Source organism: Lolium rigidum, chromosome 1 (genome assembly GCF_022539505.1).
Source record: "Lolium rigidum isolate FL_2022 chromosome 1, APGP_CSIRO_Lrig_0.1, whole genome shotgun sequence".
Lineage (NCBI taxonomy): Eukaryota > Viridiplantae > Streptophyta > Magnoliopsida > Poales > Poaceae > Lolium > Lolium rigidum.
In genome coordinates, this window is record NC_061508.1 from 238,633,629 (window position 1) to 238,639,372 (window position 5,744).

The window sequence follows — 5,744 nt, forward strand, 5'->3', positions numbered from 1 at the left end:
CCATCTAGCTACCGCTATGGACCCATAGTCCAGGGGTGAACTACTCACTCATCACTCCGGAGGCGACCATGGCGGTGTAGAGTCCTCCGGGAGATGATTCCCCTCTCCGGCAGGGTGCCGGAGGCGATCTCCCGGATCCCCCGAGATGGGATCGGCGGCGGCGGCGTCTCCGGAAGGTTTTCCGTATCGTGGCTCTCGGCACCGGGGGTTTCGTCACGGAGGCTTTAAGTAGGCGGAAGGGCAAGTCAAGAGGCGGCACGGGGGCCCACACCATAGGCCGACGCGGCCGGGGTGGGGCCGCGCCGCCCTAGGGTTTGGCCACCCCGTGGCCCCTCTTCGTCTCGTCTTCGGACTTCCGGAAGCTTCGTGGAAAAATAGGCCCCCGGGCTTTGATTTCGTCCAATTCCGAGAATATTTCCTTACTAGGATTTCTGAAACCAAAAACAGCAGAAAACAAAGAATCGGCACTTCGGCATCTTGTTAATAGGTTAGTTCCGTAAAATGCACGAATATGACATAAAGTGTGCATAAAACATGTAGATATCATCAATAATGTGGCATGGAACATAAGAAATTATCGATACGTCGGAGACGTATCAGCATCCCCAAGCTTAGTTCTCGCTCGTCCCGAGCAGGTAAAACGATAACAAAGATAATTTCTGGAGTGACATGCCATCATAATCTTGATCATACTATTTGTAAAGCATATGTAGTGAATGCAGCGATCAAAACAATGTGTATGACATGAGTAAACAAGTGAATCATAAAGCAAAGACTTTTCATGAATAGCACTTCAAGACAAGCATCAATAAGTCTTGCATAAGAGTTAACTCATAAAGCAATAATTCAAAGCAAAGGTATTGAAGCAACACAAAAGAAGATTAAGTTTCAGCGGTTGCTTTCAACTTGTAACATGTATATCTCATGGATATTGTCAACATAGAGTAATATAATAAGTGCAATAAGCAAGTATGTAGGAATCAATGCACAGTTCACACAAGTGTTTGCTTCTTGAGGTGGAGAGAAATAGGTGGACTGACTCAACATTGAAAGTAAAAGAATGGTCCTCATAGAGGAAAAGCATCGATTGCTATATTTGTACTAGAGCTTTGATTTTGAAAACATGAAACAATTTTGTCAACGGTAGTAATAAAGCATATGCATCATGTAAATTATATCTTATAAGTTGCAAGCCTCATGCATAGTGTACCAATAGTGCCCGCACCTTGTCCTAATTAGCTTGGACTACCTGGATTATCACCGCAATACATATGCTTTAACCAAGTTTCACAAAGGGGTACCTCTATGCCGCCTCGTACAAAGGTCTAAGGAGAAAGCTCGCATTTGGATTTCTCGCTTTTGATTATTCTCAACTTAGACATCCATACCGGGACAACATAGACAACAGATAATGGACTCCTCTTTTAATGCTTTAAGCATTTGACAACAATTAATTCTTTTCTCATTAGAGATTTGAGGATGTTTGTCCAAAACTGAAACTTCCACCATGGATCATGGCTTTAGTTAGCGGCCCAATGTTCTTCTCTCACAATATGCATGCTCAAACCATTCAACTCGAGGTAGATCGCCCTTACTTCGTACAAGACGAACATGCATAGCAACTCACATGAAATTCAACAATGAGTTGATGGCGTTCCCAGCAAACATGGTTATCGCACAACAAGCAACTTAATAAGAGATAAAGTGCATAATTACATATTCAATACCACAATAGTTTTTAAGCTATTTGTCCCATGAGCTATATATTGCAAAGGTGAATGATGGAATTTTAAAGGTAGCACTCAAGCAATTTACTTTGGAATGGCGGGAAAATACCATGTAGTATAGGTAGGTATGGTGGACACAAATGGCATAGTGGTTGGCTCAAGTATTTTGGATGCATGAGAAGTATTCCCTCTCGATACAAGGTTTAGGCTAGCAAGGCTTATTTGAAACAAACACAAGGATGAACCGGTGCAGCAAAACTCACATAAAAGACATATTGAAAACATTATAAGACTCTACACCGTCTTCCTTGTTGTTCAAACTCAATACTAGAAATTATCTAGACCTTAGAGAAACCAAATATGCAAACCAAATTAGCAAGCTCTAAGTATTTCTTCATTAATGGGTGCAAAGCATATGATGCAAGAGCTTAAACATGAGCACAACAATTGCCAAGTATCACATTACCCAAGACATTTATAGCAATTACTACATGTATCATTTTCCAATTCCAACCATATAACAATTTAACGAAGGAGAAACTTCGCCATGAATACTATGAGTAGAAACCAAGGACATACTTGTCCATATGCTACAGCGGAGCGTGTATCTCTCCCATAAAGTGAATGCTAGGATCCATTTTATTCAAACAAAACAAAAACAAAAACAAACCGACGCTCCAAGAAAAAGCACATAAGATGTGGCCGAATAAAAATATAGTTTCGTGGGAGGAACCCGATAATGTTGTCGATGAAGAAGGGGATGCCTTGGGCATCCCCAAGCTTAGACGCTTGAGTCTTCTTGATATATGCAGGGGTGAACCACCGGGTGCATCCCCAAGCTTAGAGCTTTTCACTCTCCTTGATCATGTTGCATCATACTCCTCTCTTGATCCTTGAAAACTTCCTCCACACCAAACTCGAAACAACTCATTAGAGGGTTAGTGCACAATATAAATTGACATATTCAGAGGTGACACAATCATTCTTAACACTTCTGGACATTGCATAATGCTACTGGACATTAGTGGATCAAAGAAATTCATCCAACATAGCGAAAGAGGCAATGCGAAATAAAAGGCAGAATCTGTCAAAACAGAACAGTTCGTATTGACGAATTTTAAAATGGCACCAGACTTGCTCAAATGAAAATGCTCAAATTGAATGAAAGTTGCGTACATATCTGAGGATCATGCTAGTAAATTGGCATAATTTTCTGAGTTACCTACAGAGAATTAGACCCAGATTCGTGACAGCAAAGAAATCTGGAACTGCGCAGTAATCCAAATCTAGTACTTACTTTTCTATCAACGGCTTAACTTGGCACAACAAAACACAAAACTAAGATAAGGAGAGGTTGCTACAGTAGTAAACAACTTCCAAGACACAAAATAAAAACAAAGTACTGTAGCAAAATAACACATGGGTTATCTCCCAAGAAGTTCTTTCTTTATAGCCATTAAGATGGGCTCAAGCAGTTTTAATGATGCACTCGCAAGAAATAGTATTTGAAGCAAAAGAGAGCATCAAGAGGCAAATTCAAAACACATTTAAGTCTAAAATGCTTCCTATGCATAGGAATCTTGTAAATAAACAAGTTCATGAAGAGCAAAGTAACAAGCATAGGAAGATAAAACAAGTGTAGCTTCAAAAATTTCAGCACATAGAGAGGTGTTTTAGTAACATGAAAATTTCTACAACCATATTTTCCTCTCTCATAATAATTTTCAGTAGCATCATGAGCAAACTCAACAATGTAACTATCACATAAAGCATTCTTATCATGAGTCTCATGCATAAAATTATTACTCTCCACGTAAGCATAATCAATTTTATTAGTTGTAGTGGGAGCAAATTCAACAAAGTGGCTATCATCATATATAGGAGGCATATTGTAATCATAAAAGAAAATTTTCTCCTCAATGCTTGGGGGACTAAAAAGATCATGCTCATCAGAGCCAGCTTCCCCAAGCTTAGAATTTTCCATAGCATTAGCAACAATGGTGTTCAAAGCATCCATAGTAATAACATTCCCATTAGCATGCATATAAAGTTCCATGGGTTTTTTAATTCTCTCTTCAAACACATCATGTCCTAATTCAAGATAAAGTTCATAAAGATCTCTCATATTTTTGTTGTTTTCCATTATGCTTAACTAGTGAAATAAAAACATGCATGATATTAAGTAAAGTAAAACAAGTAACTAATTTTTTTGTGTTTTGATATAGATACAAGATAGCATAAAGTAAACTAGCAACTAATTTTTTGTATTTTGATATAATGTAGAAATAAAATAAAGCAAGACAAAAACAAAGTAAAGAGATTGAGAAGTGGAGACTCCCCTTGCAGCGTAGTCTTGATCTCCCCAGCAACGGCGCCGTAAAAAGAGCTGGCGTGTAGTTGACGTGGGAGTTAGAAATCTTCATGGTGTAGCTTTTCTTGAGTTCCCCGGCAACGGCGCCGTAAAAAAGAGCTTGATGGCGTGTATTTCACACGTTCGTTGGGCAACCCCAAGAGGAAGGTATGATGCGCACAAGCAGCAAGTTTTCCCTCGTAAAGAAACCAAGGTTTATCGAACCAGGAGGAGCCAAGAAGCACGTTGAAGGTTGATGGCGGCGGGATGTAGTGCGGCGCAACACCGAGATTCCGGCGCCAACGTGGAACCCGCACAACACAACCAAAGTACTTTGCCCCAACGAAACAGATGAGGTTGTCAATCTCACCGGCTTGCCGTAACAAAGGATTAACCGTATTGTGTGGAAGATGATTGTTTGCAGAGAAAATAGTAAAACAAGTATTGCAAGCAGATTTGTATTTCAAGATAAAAGAATGGACCGGGGTCCACAGCTCACTAGAGGTGTCTCTCCCATAAGATAAAAGCATGTTGGGTGAACAAATTACAGTCGGGCAATTGACAAATAGAGAGGGCATAACAATGCACATACATGACATGATAAGTATAGTGAGATTTAATTGGGCATTACGACAAAGTACATAGACCGCCATCCAACCGCATCTATGCCTAAAAAGTCCACCTTCAAAGTTATCATCCGAACCCCTCCAGCATTAAGTTGCTAACAACATGACAATTGCATTAAGTATGGTGCGTAATGTAATCAACAACTACATCCTTAGACATAGCGCCAATGTTTTATCCCTAGTGGCAACAAAGACAACACAACCTTAGAACTTTCTCATCATCGTCCTGGTGTCAATGCGCATGAACCCACTATCGAGCATAAGTACTCCCTCTTGGAGTTAAAAGTAAAAACTTGGCCGCAGCCTCTACTAGAAACGGAGAGCATGCAAGATCATAAACAACACATATGTAATAACTTGATAATTAACATGACATAGTATTCTCTATCCATCGGATCCCGACAAACACAACATATAGAATTACGTATAGATGATCTTGATCATGTTAGGCAGCTCACAAGATCCAACAATGAAGCACAATGAGGAGAAGACAACCATCTAGCTACCGCTATGGACCCATAGTCCAGGGGTGAACTACTCACTCATCACTCCGGAGGCGACCATGGCGGTGTAGAGTCCTCCGGGAGATGATTCCCCTCTCCGGCAGGGTGCCGGAGGCGATCTCCCGGATCCCCCGAGATGGGATCGGCGGCGGCGGCGTCTCGGAAGGTTTTCCGTATCGTGGCTCTCGGCACCGGGGGTTTCGTCACGGAGGCTTTAAGTAGGCGGAAGGGCAAGTCAAGAGGCGGCACGGGGGGCCCACACCACAGGCCGGCGCGGCCAGGGGTGGGGCCGCGCCGCCCTAGGGTTTGGCCACCCCGTGGCCCCTCTTCGTCTCGTCTTCGGTCTTCTGGAAGCTTCGTGGAAAAATAGGCCCCCGGGCTTTGATTTCGTCCAATTCCGAGAATATTTCCTTACTAGGATTTCTGAAACCAAAAACAGCAGTAAAACATCAGAACCGGCACTTCGGCATCTTGTTAATAGGTTAGTTCCGTAAAATGCACGAATATGACATAAAGTGTGCATAAAACATGTAGATAT